At 35.7% G+C, this 17211-nt stretch overlaps 1 protein-coding gene across 2 annotated transcripts in view; it reads left to right on the top strand.

Moving 5' to 3' along the window:
* LOC307189672 (uncharacterized protein) overlaps positions 1 to 17211 on the top strand; it is a 568050-nt gene that overhangs the window by 331998 nt on the left and 218841 nt on the right. For both annotated transcript variants that reach the window (XM_079928006.1, XM_079928007.1), the window contains exons 7-8: positions 9483 to 9616; positions 13622 to 13748. The gene's annotated coding sequence lies outside the window, so the exon portion shown is untranslated. The remainder of the gene's footprint in view (positions 1 to 9482; positions 9617 to 13621; positions 13749 to 17211) is intronic.

Raw genomic sequence — 17211 nt, 5'->3', positions numbered from 1 at the left:
TTTCCCGGAGTAGAGCTATCACCAGAGATATCTGGAGAGAATATGGGCTAGATGTGGTGGGGGAAACTCTGTAGGGCCTAGAGATTAAAGTCCACTCTGTGTCCTGTTGTCCCTGAATGGCCTAGCAAACATTTATTTACCAGACATTTGCTTTTCAATCTTCGGGTGAATTGCCTTCCTTTCTGTTGAAATTCCAACCCATTACCCCCAACATTCTTGTCTTTAGCTAAAGATGGTATTTAGGATGAGGCTTCAGCCATTTTGGTGAGTTACTCAGTTTTCCTGGGTCTCTCCCATGTACACATGTTATTAAACTTTTGTTTGATTTTATCCTGTTAATCTGTATTATGTCAATTTAATTCTTAGACCAGCTAGAACTTAGAAGGGTAGAGGAAAATTTCTTCCTCCCCAACAAACTTATCTCAAGGGGTTGTTATGTTACAGAACCAAAACATGGGTCCGTTGGCCCAAGCACAATCTGACTGACATCTGACACCAGTTTGTGCTGAAGGAAAGTGCAGCGTTTATTGTAAGGTGCCATAGAAGGAGTCCAGGCCAGCTAATGCTCAAAAAGCTCCAACTCCCCGATGGGTTTCAGCAAAGCATTTTTAAAGGCAAGGCAAAGGAGGGGAGTCCCAGGGTATGTGATCACCTCCTATACAAGTCTCAGATTGGTTGATGGTAAGGTGAAGTAAAAAGGTGAGAAGTTGTTGCAAGTATTTTCTGGTTTTGGGAGGGGATGTGTTAATTTATTCCAGCTAGTGAGGATCCCAGCATCTGCAAAACAACTAAGGGAATGTGTATCGGAATCTGTCATCTTTAGAGAGGAGCTAAAGCAGAGGATATGAGGGAAGGGTCTGTCCCAGGAAGGCCTCCTAGGATTCTGCTCTGTTACAGTTATAAGGAGTAAATGAATTAACAGTCTATAAAGCAATTAGAAAGAATGAAATCTAGTAATATCTAGTAAATGTTATCTACTATTATTACTTTCATTATATAATAAGTTTGAAGCAGTTAAACACCATAAAACATTATTTGTCATTTTATTAATTCTTGTATTGTCAGAAATGTTATGCTAGCTTTCTCATTCTTACATGATTATTTTTACTTCTAAACTTGAATTTTTGGCAACATTATAAATCCATTACTCAGTTTCAAATTCTTCTGGGGATTGGTGTACACATCCAGTATTTTGGTTCCATATTATAAGAATATCTTGACGTGAATACATTCCTATATCTTATCTTGTATTTATTTACAAAGATAATCTATTCCCCTATTTTGACTCTTAAAGTAAAATAAAATCCTAACTTATCCATCTAGGTAACAGCCATTTTCCTCTGCTCTCTTTTTATCCTCCCTTTTCTCATGATTAAACTCACATGGAACATCTATGAATTTTGGAAACATCAATTTTCTTGTTGTACTAAACAACATTTCAATATTTTATTTATCATATTACTGAAATTTTAAATGTTATTCCCTTATAGTTTTTAGAATTTCTCTCCACAAACAAAGCAATGTCTTCTACTATGTATGTGTGTGTATATATACGTATATATACACACACACACACACACACACACACACACACACACACACATATATAAAATAGAACATGAACCAAAACTTCAGAGGCACATTTAACTGACTTTAATATAAACATGAGTATATTGAAGAATCTTACATTTGAGACCATGTTTTAGTCATCATATATCATTGTGCTTTAAGTTTTTACTAAAAAGTAATATAGGAAAATATATTGCTCAGGTGAAAAACAGAACAAAGAGGTAGAGTGAGTCAATTTAGCTCACTTAGAAAGCTGGTCAGAAGTTTACAAGTAAAAGGTAAGGTTTCTAACTCAGTTATCTGGTCTTTTCTACAGAGAGTAGTCAAATATTATAATTGGAGTCTGGTTCCGACATTAGCAAATTTGGTGAAAACCAAGTACAGGTGAAATTATCTTCGAAAATTCTCTAAATTATCCATAAATTACAGGACAGTGTACATGATTCTGTATGCACAACCCTGTAGATATATCTATCATTTTGTTAGAACTTTAAACTGAAGCAACAAGTAGAGCAGATGAGATAGCAGGGTAAATTATGAGACTGGCCAGCCTATAGGACTGGAAAAAAAATAGATGAAAAATAAATGAAAGCATAGTATGATACTTCAGTGAAGTATTGTATTGAAGCTATAATAGACTCTAGGGTGGAAATTAGAAAATCTGATAAAAGACTTTATTAGGGGAGGCTGTGCGGTGAGTCCCTAGCACTTGGGATGGGCTACCTGTTCAGTAAAGGGTCTTCAGTGAGAGTCCTCAGAGAGTTTAATCTGCATCCTCTTCAGTATGAGGGACAGAAGCAAGCAATGCTTGTCTCATGCAGAGATGTCTAAATGGCCAGAGACAGGTTGGCTAATGACCAACATGCAAGTCAAAGGAGGCGGTTGCACCCAGCTTGACCTGCATTTTCAGATTTTTTTTGATTAAAGCATGTATTAGTGTTTCCTTTGGACCAGGAGTGGACCACGAGCAGTAGAGGTTTAGCAAGGGAGTTGTATTATGTTCTGCCCTGTGGACGTGCCTGTTCTCTAGCAGATACCAGATCCTTAGCTTCCTAGTGGCTTTGGAATATTTAAGGTGAGAAAGCGGAATTATGGACGATACCCAGCAATGGGTATAGGACATTCTAGACAATTCATGAGTGATCCATGACATGTTTTTCAGACCGCAGATTTTGTCAGATGTAATAGAAAGTTCATGTAAAAGAAAGTTCTATAATGTAATAGATTTGGAAAAAAAATAGCTACTAAATCCTCTTCTTGATATTTACAACGTATATTAGTATATTCAAGATTCTGAAAAGTCTTGCAGTAAACACAGTTTAATTTTGTTTAACCCATCATTTACAAATTATTTCTTTGAATATAACCTTGTCTATATACTGTGAAATACAACTCATATTTGTAAGAACACCAAATAATTGAATGTTAAGCATGCAGAACTAAATAATAAACCATTAGTAAAAAGGAACAGGAAAAGTCTCCTGCTAGAGGTGTTTTGCATCAGATTTTGAAGGACTGAAAATTAAAAAGGATTCCAGACACAGAAATGCTAACATGCCAATTCAGTACATTTTTGAGATTTTTTTTTTCTTCCGAGAAATGTAAAGACAGATTGAGGAAAATGATGTAAAAATAAGAGAGACAGAGAGAAAGAGAAGTGGATGGAAGAGAACCTATAAAATATGAAACTTTTCACTTATTTCGTATTTCATTACTATGTTCCTGTCGTATATAAGAATATAATTCACTGACAAGTAACACAACCAAGGTTAGTATTGTGTTCCTTAGTTATAGTACCTATGATGGAAACAAATCAATTGAATTGGAAAATGCTTTTCCCCTACTCATCTGGAGATCTTTCATGTATTTAGAGACGACAAAGTGGTTTTATTGACATAGACCAGGGTTTCTAAATCTCAGCAGTATTAACATTTTGGGCCAGATAATTCTGTGTTTTGGTGTCTATCTTGTGTACTTGGGGATATTTAGCAGCATTCCTGGCCTCTACCCACTAGATTTCAGTAGGTCCACTTCCCTCCCCAGACATGTATGTACCCTGGGGGACAAAATTGCCCCTGTTTGAGAACCACTGACCTAAACTATCAATAATTTTTTTTAAAAAATGTGAAGCTCATGGTAGAATCTTAGAATCTATTCCTCAATTCCCTATTCTTGGAGTGATTCCAGGTAATATTTGCACATTTTAACGATTCTGGATTTGACTGACTTAAATAATTAAAAGCTAGAGCCGACACTGAAAATATATTTTCCCAAAATGAACAATGCAAGCCTGCCATCTATTTAAGAAAGCATGTTTGTAGTTATGGCACATGTCCTCTTTCATTGTTACATAATAGGCTTATTCTTTGAATTGTGCTAAAGATTTAACACCACAGTTTCTCATGCACAATATCAGATGCCAGGGATTCCTTGTTCCTTTTGAACACACATAAGAAAATCAAAGTTTCGGAGATAAGATGAGATGTCTCTACAGTGTTATCTTCCTACTTGCTATTCTTCACTGACAAGACTAAACAGAGCACTAAATGAATTGCAGCTATTAATTTCTTTATGAAGGAATAACACTGTAATAAGATCTGCATAGCTTTATCATCTGAGATTCCTGTTTTTCTTATATGTTCATATGCATGTACTCAAAATCCCTCATTTGGAAATGCTCATAAAAGAAGTAACAAATCCATCTCTACATCAAGAATGAAATACGTAAAACCATCTTGGTTCCTTTTCTTCTTTTTCTTTTATACACTGATATAAACATTATTATTTGGGTATCTGCATATGCCTCTGAAATCCTGTGCAACTGTTCAAATGTTGAAATTAAATGAAATAATCATTCTTGCTTTAAAAAAAAAAAAGTAAAACAACCTTTAGACCAAATGTGATGCATTATATTGACATAATAAATGTGGACATTAATTAAAGAGCAGCAGAATCCAGCAGAGAAGTTTGCCCTCCATCTGCTTGACTTGAGGTAATAACAATGTTCTGTTAACCCAAACTGACAGATTTTCTAGGGTTTGACTTCGTCTCTGAAGTTGCTGCTCCTGGTATGAATCACCATATGTGTGACATCATCCATAGCATGCCGTGTGGAGTAAAATTAACTGCTTATTTATTTATTGCTGTTGCTTCCATTTTTTTTCATTCTGTCTTTATCGTGAGCTCTGTGTTACGTGCAACCCTTTGCACTTGTGTTAGGTTACTGCCCCTCCGCTTTCCAGTACAAAGTGCTTAGGCCCAATAAGAAGCCCTGAATTCTGATTGCTCATATACGCCAAAAGGAAATTACATAAAGCCACATCATACCCACACTGAGAAAGAGCTAAACTAGTAAAAGTGAAATACAGCATACTAATTATTAGGGTTATTATCGAAGCCAGATATGAAAGCAGAAGTGTGTTAAACCCATCACACATTCTGTACAAAAAAGAAAAGAACTTACAGAATTTCCTAAATAATAAATGAGTGGCATGGGGGATCTTGTCCCAGAACGGAAACTTAAATCTTTGAATCTGTTCATATCCAGTATATATTAGTTAACCAAGGGACTGTTTTCCTCTTCCATCTCATTACAGATCAAACATCAAAAGCTTTCCACTAGAAGCAGGCACCCAGGAGGCATTTTGCTTTGTCACAATACAGTCTTCACAGCCTCCCTGATAGGAGCGCGAACTCTCTTGGTAGTCTTAAAGAACAACAGTGCAGTTATTTGTTGTGCTTCTTCCTCTCCTCCCCTGGAATTGTTGCTTCACTGTAATAAGTAACATTCCTTCCAATTATCCAAGCTCCTCAAGTCCACAGAGCTGACCCCCATGACTTTAGAACAGGCTCACTGTTTAGAGTCATTAATCCGAGATTATAAACATGGAGGGAGATTCATGAGAAAGGGATGAACTCATGGTTCCTGAAGAAAGACAATGGCATGCCGTGTTTTTTCAGAGGCTCTGTGTGTGTGTGTGTGTGTGTGTGTGTGTCTGTGTGTGTCTGTGTCTGTCTGTTTTGACTTTAAATCCTTCCTCTTTCCTGAGAGGATTTTTTCCCCTCATCCTTTGAACTGCCATTATCCTCTGCTTGTTCTTAGCTGGAGTGGTCAGCAATATCTCTCACAGCTGGTATGTCGGGAATGGTTTAGTTTTTCTCTATGTATTTGGACAGCAGATTCCAAAAGGCAACACCCTACCCTGATGGAGCAGTGTAAAAAATTGGGCAGATCAGATTTGCAAGCTTTCTATCCGCTAGCCAATGCCAGGATTTAATTGCGAATTGCTCACCTTTCCTATAAACCCATCTGTTTTTTTTTAATTAAATATGATAATAAAGCACCATTGGTGACTCTGTGTAAGTCAGAACCCCTGAGATACAGTTATATGAATTTAAGGCATTACACTGATTCTAGAGATCATCCTGAAGGTTTTGATGTTCTCTGGTCTTTCTTCTTGAGTTCTACAAAGCTTTTTTTTTTTTTTTTTTAAATCTCTGGAGGAAAAGAAGGAACTACATATAATAGACACCTATATTCTATACTGTTCTGTTTATAAGCTAATGTAGTAATTAGGAATCTTGAACTCATTTTTGTGAACTTGATATGTATCCAAGTCTTTCATCTTCACTAGAGATCTGATTAAATCTTCTGAGATCTTTTTGGAAGCTGAAGAGAAATAGCATCCTGAATCTGCATGATTTCAATACTACATTACATAGGAAATTAAAACATTCTTTTTGTTGCTGGAATTGGCTTTAGAACAAACAGCATGTGTCCCCCTTGGTCTGGAGCTCTGATGTCAATGTGAGCTAAAATATTCTTCCATCCATTTCCAACCTCGGCTGCTTTTGCTACTTCCTTATAAAAATTATACATACACTTTGCAAATGAAGAAAGGAATTAGTGATGCTCTCTCATTTCCTGTCTTCCCACAGATGGTGATAAATTCTAATTCAGACTCCATTAAACCTGAGTAGAGAAACCCAGCAGGTGGCTATACTAATGGAAAATCCTGGCTTTAGAATAATGGGAATTACAACCGACAGCTCTTCTACACCACAAAAAAGATGATGTATCCTTATTGACAGTGTCGCATTTGAGTCCAGAAGGCTGATCTGATAGTTCATTCCTGGCACAACGGAAGCTAAAAGCCCCCTGGGTGTTTTCTTGGCCACACCACTGTAATTTTTGTCATATGAACTTTCTATTACAATTCATTTTACAAATCTCATATACGTTGAAGAGAATAAGAGGAATGCAAGGGAGGGGAAGGAAAGAGAGGACCTTTATTTTGCCTACAGGCATACTTTTATTCTTTTTTCTTGGTTTAAAGGACAAATAAAGGTTGACACACAACAGTATTTCCAGCCAATTCGGTATTTTTAATGCTGACATACTTGGCCCAAGTTCTTTTAGTGATCCTAGACAAGCTCATCTGGGGGAGTTTCTGTTTGAAAGATGCATAGATTGCCCTGGAAGTGCAATGCCTGATATCGCACTAGAATTCTTGCAGGAATCTTTCATTTGTATGTATTTTTATCCCCTTTTCTTTTAGCACCACCTTAATTTTTAAACTATAACACAGTATTTGCAAAAAAAAGATTTGGTCACACTGATCTGAAAAAGCATCCACGTATTCAAATATTTAGAACCTCATATTTTCAATAAGCCTTCAAGTCTCTGAAAATATAGCAAGGAATTATCAAAATATTTCATTGTTTTCACCATCTGTCAGCTGTTTAAAAATATTAATATTAATAATCATACTTTGCACTTACTCAATATGGCAGGTTTCCTTTCTAGAACTGTTAGTACTTTGCAAAACTGAACTGAGTCATTGACGCTTTTTACCCACAAACACCCTTCTGGGTAAAAAAACTAAATGTACGGAAAATATTCAAAAGACAGGTAAAGTTTGGAAATGGGCTGGAGAAGTTAACTTTTAATTCAATGCAGAATTTTGTTTCTTCAGCCAATTAATCTCATTCACTTTTCATTTTGCAACTTGTGTGGAAGTTTTGTTTTAACCAGTTAAAGAGCTTGGTCATCCTGTGTTCATTACCCACAAGTTCAAAGCTTATAAACTGGCCTGTAACTGAAAAAGAGACCTACCAGCTTAGAGATTTGTGGCTCAAGGAAGAGGTCTTAGGACCTTAGAGAAGAGGAATACAGACCTGATGAGACCAAAACAGAGAGGGACTTGTACTATTATCACTTTCTTAACAAGCATGAACTGGAAATTGACATAAGTACATCCCTGTCACAAATGTGTATGTGTGGGTATCTTTTAATACACATATATGTATAGAATTCTCACTACGTATAGGCATAATCATTTTTAATTAGCTTCTCTTTGTTATGATGTTCTTAATTAAAAAACTGCCCCAGATATGTTTTATGTGGATATCCCCAGCTGAAAGGCAGACCGTGACTCCCTATCAAATTGAAGAAGGGGCAAGCCACTGCAAGAGAGCAATTCACAATGGATGTTACGACAAGAACAATTATTTGTATCTGACCAAATTAGAAATACAAAATACCACATCAGAAGAGTTATGAAATATTTTCCCTTTAAATGGTTTCATCATGTAAAAGCACTAATCCCAATGCACAGATTTGTCAGCAAAATCAAGGAAGACTCAGATGTAGTCACGATGTAAATGTAAGAGACTTTTGAGTTCCCTATTCATATTTTAGAGTCTACCACTGTTGCCTACAGGCATAAATTGCTAGGAAAACAGACATGGAGACCTAAAATGCCTGACGATATAAAAATATTATCATTTTGCATTTTTAAAATTGTAGTAACATTTATTGACTGTTTAGCATGTGCTGGGCTCTGTTCATTATATTATTTAAGATTTGAAATACTCTTTTACAATAGTATCCCTATTTTACAGAAAAATAAACAGAAACGTTTCCAATTTAGTTCATCTTACCACAGTCATTTTGCTTGAAAGGGAGTATGCTGGAGTTTGAATTCATGTCTTGCTGTCTCAAAAAAAAAAAAAACCTGAAATCTCAATTGTGTAATGTAGTGGATCTCAAAGTGTGGTTCTTGAACATGCAACATCAGCATTACCTGAAAACTTGTTAGAAACACAATTCTCAGGCCCCAACTCAGACTTATTAAATCAAAAATTCTGGGGCTAGGACCCAGAAATCTGTGTTTTTGAAAGCCCTCCAGGGAATTCTGATGCACACTCATGTTTAAGAATCACAGTTGTGTGTTGGTGAGGAAGTGGAATAAATGAACCCTTGTACACTGATGATGGGAAAGTAAATTGGTACAGCCATTGTGGAAAACAGTATGGAGGGTTCTCGAAAATTAAAAATAGAACTATCATATGATCCAGCAATCCAACTTCTGAGTATATATCGGAGGGAAATTAAATCAGTATCTCATAGAAATATCTGCACTCCCATGTTCATTACAGCGTTAATCACAATACTATATATAGGCTATTGTGATTTGTGCAAACAGGTTGTTCAATACTTTTAGAGAAGAGCAATTCATTTTGGCCTGGGATTAAAGGCTAAAATATCTCTCTGCAGGTGGGAGTTGGGAAGGGATTGGTACTAATTAAGGCACTTGGTCAACTCTTTAGTCAATTCCTTCCCTTTAGTCTATTACTCACCCTTGGCCCTCATTGTACCTGCTAACTCCTGAGACCAGGGCCTCACTAGGGTGCTAAGCAGCAGACTGATTCCCAAATCTCCCCAGTCCCCTGAAACTTTCTGGGCTGAGGCTTTCTGAACTCATTTCATTCTTCAATGTGTTCCTAGCTACTTTCTGTCATGTAGAAATTTATTGAAATATTTAATTTTTTACTCTTATCCAATTACACCCCCTGGCTCTCTTCACTGTTACGATTGTATTTATTTATGGAATTTTATACTTGTATTTCAGTGATGCATATGGAAAGCAGAGCAGAAAATATGGGGTCATCTGGGACTAGAATTGGGAAAACTGTGGACTGTTACTAATAGAGAAGAGATACCCGTAGTGTACTGAATGTAAAAGTGGACTTCAAGTCAGAAGAGGTAAGATTTAAAAATAAACTGATTTTGCAACTTACTGTTTATAACTTAAAATGATAATAATGCTTATTATAAATCTTAACTTGAGAGGAGCAAGAAAATATTTATTTTCTAATATTCTCAATTCAAATTTTTAGTTGTTGAACTTTAACCAATTATATGTGTGAGAAAACTTACCATAACTCTCTCCAAAAAGCCAACAGAAAAAGTATTTTAAGGTATAGCTACTTAAGCTATACATTAAGACAAATTAGTGAGTTACATTAAGTCATTTAAATGGTGGTAATTAGCATTATAATAAAATGAAATAAACCAGACTGTAATAGAAAATAAAATATCAGCATATCTAAGTAGCAGTTCTAGACTTATACTAAATGTGAACTGATAACAAAATTTGATCATTTCATTGTATTTTTCCATTATATTTTTCTGCCTTTATTAAGCCATATTTTATCCCAAAAAAGGAGCAAATTTTAAAACATTCAAATTAAAATGTGAAATTCTTAGAATGATAATCTTCATGACATAAACACAGTATATTGTGTGTTCTCAGGAAAAGGTAGCATAAATCTATATAGATTTTATGTGAGGATCTTAAAGGCAGGCTGGCTTCACATCACATTAGTTAGCTTAGAAAATCTTTATTATTTCTTAAGGATTCTAGCTGCTGTCCTGAAATAATATGTATATATGTTCTTGTAAATTTATCAAACAAATACAGTTTTGACTTCGGAACTACTTTTATTCTCCAGAAAAATTTTGTAGATCTATGTTTTAAAAACTACAGTAAGGGCTTCCCTGGTGGCGCAGTGGTTGAGAGTCCGCTTGCCGATGAAGGGGACACGGGTTCGTGCCCCAGTCCGGGAAGATCCCACATGCCGTGGAAAGGCTGGGCCCGTGAGCCATGGCCGCTGAGCCTGTGCGTCCGGAGCCTGTGCTCCGCAACGGGAGAGGCCACAACAGTGAGAGGCCGGCATACCGCAAAAAAAAAAAAAAAAAAAAAAAGAAAGAAAACCTACAGTAAGCCTTTGAAAGAGGATAGAGTTATTTGGTACCTCTATTTAGCCATAAAAACCTTGATCCTAATTATGGACAAGAGTAATCTCTAGTAGCTAACTATTAAAGAATAAACTTTTTTTTTAAATCACAGTGAAACAATCTTAGACTAGACGATCCTGATTAAAGAATATGAAAGGAAATACTGTGCATTGATATATTCCTATTTTAATTTCTAAAATTCATTAGAATATTTTAAGTATATTTTACTTTTACATAAGCCAAAGTGTGGTTCTATTTTTCATGAAGTCTCCTGTGCCTTTAATGGATATAATCATGTATTTTTCACCAAAAATTTTTGTTAAATATATTTTCCTGAAATTCATAGGAAATCACCAAAATATTCAAGACTGAGAATGGCAACATTAGGTCTATATTTTATAAAGTTAGTTTTGTAGCAGTGTGGAAAATGTAGTGGAAGAAGGGAAGAAAGGGGAAAGTAGACTACTTAGGAAGTTGCATTAATTCAGGAGAGAGTTGTTGATGGTATGAATTAGGTTAGTAGCAGTGGAGATGTGAAAAAAAATGAATTCTAGAGATTTTTATTTTAAGACTTGGAGGAACAAGTATGGGAATCCCAAGTCTTCAGCCCTAGTTGGGATAAGAATAATGAAGGAAGAAGTTGATGGGAATCTCCAGTATGAAATTAGGAAGGGTTGAAATCTCATCAGTCAGAGGTCTCCAGAGAAACAGAGATAATAGAATGGATGGACAGATAGATAGATGGTAGGTAGGTAGGTAGATAGATAGATAGATAGATAGATTTTAAGGAATTGGCTCACATGATTTTAGAGGCTGACAAGTACAGAAGTTTCAGTATAAGCCAGCAGGCTGGAGATTCAGGGAGAAGTTGGTGAAGTTCAAGTCCAGAGATAGCCTGGAGACAAAGTTTCCTCTCCCTCAAGAGACCTCTATCTGTTTTCTCTTAAGGCCTTTATATTGGATAAAGTCCACCCATAATATAGAATAAAACTTTGCTTTACTCAAAGTTTACTGATTTACATATTAATCTCATCTAAAAAATATCTTCACAGAGATACTCAATTTGGTATTTGACCAAATATCTGGGTACTGTGGCCTAGCCAAGTTGACACATAAAATTAACCATCACCAATTAGAAATAATGTTTATTATCAGGCAAGTAAATCTGTGTAATAACTGTGATTGTCGGTAGGTAAAAGAAGAGAATATAAGTTCCCTACTGAAGAGAATTGGTAAAATATGGAGTCTATAATTGACAGAGGAGTGTCAAGCACAGACTGATTTTCTTTACCTCCATTCTTCCTGAGCTTCTATTCTCACCGCCAGCACTTTCCAGGCTTATTTCAGTCCTCAAAAAAACCCCAAACAGGCAGGAGGCATTGTAATTACTTTTTCCATGCTCTCCCTTCCCTTCCCCTTCAACAGGATTTATTTAGAATAAAGTCATCTTCTAGGACAATGACCAGTATATAATCAGAATTACAAGAGACTTGTGCTCCTGTAATCATACTGACATTCTGCCTGGATGCCCTGTATTGAGATGTGGAATTGAAACCAGTATTCTCTTCAGGCTCAACACATACATTAGCCAACTTCTGTGTCCCTTACCGTACATAAGTCTAAAGTCAGAAGTTCTTAAATGGGAGATTTCCTGCTCTTGAGGAATACAGAGTCAAGGTCATTCAGACACAAAAAAAGGAACATGTGTGTATCAAATATTGTTGGAAAATATATAAATATCAATATAGTAAAAGGAAATCACTGAGTCTCCACACAGAATCAGTTATATGAAAGAAACCAGCAATTTCTTCATTTTCAAGAGACAAAAAAAATAAAAACAAAACTTCTTGTTCAACAAGAAAAAAAAGCACCGTTTCTTCATAACAATTCCAAGAAAAATTCTGAATGTTATAGAAAACCATTCCTAGCATAGTAATTCACAGGTGCTCTAGAACCAGAAACCCCAGTTTCCTACGTCTACCAGTTACTAACTCTATGCCTTTGTTCAAGTTACTCAACTTGTTTGTATTTCAATTTCCTTGACTACAAAATAAGAATAAAATATTACTGAGAAAAGAGAAAAGTAGCTTCTACCAGTTGGTAGCTAGCTTGTTGCTAGGCCTGCACTCACAGCTAGGCTGGGTGTTCTCCCACTGAACAAAACAATGCCAGACATCACCACCATCAGATGGTCATTCTGCAACCAACATCACTCATAACCATGTCTGAGCAGAAAAAAAAATATGATCACTGAGTAAACCACAAAAATTACTAAATCCCCCTCTCACGGATAACGTGAGAAATGACTGCTTCTTTATCCGTTTTACCTTAGCCCCATTTCATTTTTAACATGTTCTTCATACAAATTAATAGATACAATCATAGGATTCCCCCAGAGCAAACTCTTACTTATATGAAGTCTCTCTAAAATTACCCAACCAAGACCAAACTTTCTAAATCACTTCTAATACCTTCTTGCTGAGATGGACCATGGTTTTCAATGTTGTGCAGTTTTATTTATGGAAGCACGTTAATAATATCCATTTTTTTTCAATATCAGGTATGTTTTTCTTGGCCTTTGCAGGGCATGGGACTGCTATAAGTAGCAAATTGATTGATGTATATAAATCATTTAAAACAGTATCTGGCATATAGTAACGTTAAGCCATTATTATTTTTAAGTACAAACAAAATGCCCCCAGGAATGTTAAGACTCCTGTATAGGTATTTTTCTTTTATACATTTAACAAATGTTTATTTATTAGGCTCCTACTACACTTCAGACGTATTGCTATATATGTGAATACAAAGTGAAATTGTGCCTACCTTTAATATTTAAGTTAGATCATAGCCTCCTGTGGATTTCCAAGGCTATTTAAATTGTCTAAATAACCCCTTTTGCAATCTGTCCAATTGCACATAATGTATTACTCAGCCTTCTTTACCTTCATATCTCTATATTTCCACTAGCACAGGGCTGTTTTCCATGATAATCACCATGAAAGCTTTTGGGATAATAGAAGAGAATGACATCTCCAAATATGATGGTACCTAAAATGAATAACCAAGGATGATCCTTATCAGGGATTACTGAAAGGTAAGCAGATGACACATTTCTGGTTTACCGTAGCTGACTATATTCCAGTCCACTGGGTATAATTATAAAGAGACCATTTTCACCTTCAAACATATCTTGGTTTGGATGATATATATTTCCCCTACATAGTGGCCATCATTCTGTTTGGTGTCCCATCATGTAATTGCTGCCCATTCTTCCATCTCTGCTCTCTCTTCCATTAGAGGCACCACAAATGACATTGTAAAAGCAAGCAGTCACTCTTTTATATTTTATTTAAAACCATTTTATTTCATGTCAATCTGACTTATTCAAAAAATGTTTTACACACAAAGGAATGGTTATCTTTCTGGGATAATTATTTTTTGCTATATCCTGGAATAGCTGGTTTAAATGACAGCTATTTTTTTTAAAGATGATTTTAATTTTTTACTAAATATATTTGTTTTAATCATATCATAATACTGTTTTATAAGTTTTTATTCAATAATATGATTTTGGCATATTTTTATGTTGATAATATAGTAAAGATACATACTATATATATTATTATTTCTTGGCTATGTAATAGTCTACTATGACACTGTAGCAAATTTAATAATTTATCAAGTTTTACTATTTCAAGTAATACTTCATTGATCATATTTCTACAAATATCTTTATATTAGGCAAAACTGTGGAGACAGTAAAAAGATCAGTGGTTGCCAGAGGTTTGGGGGAGAAGGATGAATAGATGGAGCACAGAGAATTTTTAGAGCACTAAAAATATTCTGTATGATACCACATTGATGCATACATGTCATTATGCATTTGTCCAAACTCATAGAATGTACACCACCAGGAGTAAACTGTAAGGTAAACTACAGATTTGGGGTGATTATGATATTTCAGTGTAAGTTCATCATTTGTAAAAAATGTACCCTCTGGTGAGGGATGCTGACAATGGGGGAAGCTATGAATATGCAGGGATTATAGGGGAAATCTCTGTACCTGCCTCTTAATTTTGCTGTGAACCTAAAACTGTTCTTAAAAAAACTAAGGCTTCGGGCTTCCCTGGTGGCGCAGTGGTTAAGAGTCTGCTTGCTGATGCAGGGGACACACGGGTTCGTGCCCCGGTCTGGGAAGATCCCATATGCCGTGGAGCGGCTGGGCCCGTGAGCCATGGCCACTGAGCCAGCGCGTCTGGAGCCTGTGCTCCGCAATGGGAGAGGTCACAACAGTGAGAGGCCCGCGTACAGGAAAAAAAAACCAACTAAGGCTTAAAAAAAAAAAACACATGGACGGGGACAAAATATTTGCAAAACATATATTTGATATATTACTTGTATCCAGAATATATATTAAAAATCACAGAATTCAATAATAAAACAACCCAATTTTTAAAAGAGCCAAAAGATTTGAAAAGATATTTCACAAAAGAAAAGAGCCAAATAACAAAACAAGCACATGGAAAGGTGTTCAATGTCATTACTCATTAGGGAAATAAAAATTACAACAATGAGATTCCACTACACACCTGTTAAAATGGCTAGTGAGGATGCAAAGCAACTGGAACTTGCACTCATTGCCTGTGGGAGTGTAAAATATTACATTCACTTTGGAAAACAGTCTGGCAGTTTCTGACAAAATGAGACATACAGAACAAATATATTTATGACTCAACAACCTTACTCCTAGGTATTTATGCAAGAGAAACAAAATTCCATGTCCACATAAATACCTTATATGAATGGTTATAAAGACTTAATTATTATTGTTATAAACTGGACACAACCCATGTGCCATTACATGTGAGTGAATAAACAAATTGAAGTGCTTCTGTACAATGGAATACTGCTGATCAATTTATCCCTCAATAAAAAGGAATTAACATGCAAAAATGAAGACAAATCTTAAAGTATTATGCTAAGTGAGAGAAGTCCACACAAAAGGCTGTATTTTGTATGATTCCATACTTATCACATTCTAACAAACTCAAACTTATAGGGACAGAGGTCAGATCAGTAGACACCAGGATCTGTGGGTGGGGAAAGTAGATTGATTATAAACAGTAAAGAGGGAGTGTTTACGGTGGTGAAAATATTTTGTATGTTGATTGTGGTTGTGGTACAAACTTAAGTATGTTTGTCAAAACTCATTGTGTCTTTTAACGTACCTAAATTATAACTAAAAAAACTAGATTGTTATCTTGGTACAGAAGATACTGACTTTGTAACCGTAGACGAGTTTCTTAACTTTGAAATATTGGTGTACCTCTCCTTATATTGGAAATGATAGTAGCGCATACAAAGCGTTTGGCACAGAACCGCCTTGTGAGTGTTGGTTACTCTGAAACGGGTACAGATGATCGTTATCCCACATAGCGAGAGGAGTGGGAAGTGGTAATGGGATAGAGGTAATGGGTACAAATGGAACTCTTCTGTAAGATGAACAGGAAAAACCCATGCACCCCACCACTTCCGGAGCCAAGTTTATCTTATCAAATAGATCTGAATAGAAGATTCTCACAGCTTATGGAAAGTAATTTAAAAAGTTTCATTGCCAACACAGGAAAAACATAAACTATAAATATATGTGTGTGTATCATGTACAGTTTTTAATTGGAGTGTGAATGCAGTAGAAAGAGGGTATGAGTAATAGGTGGCTTAAGCCAAATTTAGTTTAGTCATATCCTTGTTCTGCCAATATACCTCAAGCTTAAATGGTATCGCTGAAGCTGTTTCAGACTTGAATTGCTCCAAAGCATTATCTTTGTGCCAACTGGGCTGAAATCTGGTAGTAGCTCACTTCTGCAGCCAGATAGGCAGTATTTTTATGTTTTATTTATTTACAGCATTGCTTAAGCCATGCATAACTTTATATGCACTTATAAAGCTAAACTCACAGACAGTTTGTGAAGCAAACTTATGCTGAGAAGTAAGCAGTTTACAATATGAAATATATTTTTGTATAGGGAAAGGTTGGGGATTGCATGGTTAATTAAGCAATCAGCCCCAATAAGCTATCTGATTGCTGCATAGAACTACTAACACTAGAGGTCTTAACCACTTTTTGTGACTTTTTATGAGCAAATTTGTTTCAAATTTGACTCTGTGATTTGATAAGCCTATCTCCCCCCTGCACCTAAGTAATTGGTGAATATATCCTCTTTCTTTCCGAGGATCTAATAACAGAAAAGAAATTCTAGTTGTTGATCACCTGCTCAAGAAACAGGTCTGGGGTATAGATCGTCTTCCAAACCCATGGTTTTTATTTGTTTGTTTTTCCATTATATCTTGCCACCTTTCTTTAATATACTTCTTCTGTTTGGGAGAGGAGTAGGGGATGTTTGAGTGATGGTTATAGTCATTTTTAAAAATCCAGTGATTCGATTGTTTAAATACTACACGTGTCTACCATAAATACATATACAAATATGTGTTTATAAATTAGCATTTAATGACAATTAAGAGCCCGAGTGCCTGTGGTATGCCCACTCTTCTCC

This window comes from Stenella coeruleoalba, assembly GCF_951394435.1.
Source record: "Stenella coeruleoalba genome assembly, chromosome: 7".
In the NCBI taxonomy this organism is placed as follows: Eukaryota; Metazoa; Chordata; class Mammalia; order Artiodactyla; family Delphinidae; genus Stenella; species Stenella coeruleoalba.
Note: the sequence above shows the minus strand (reverse complement) of the source record. Positions and strands in the feature narration are given on the sequence as shown.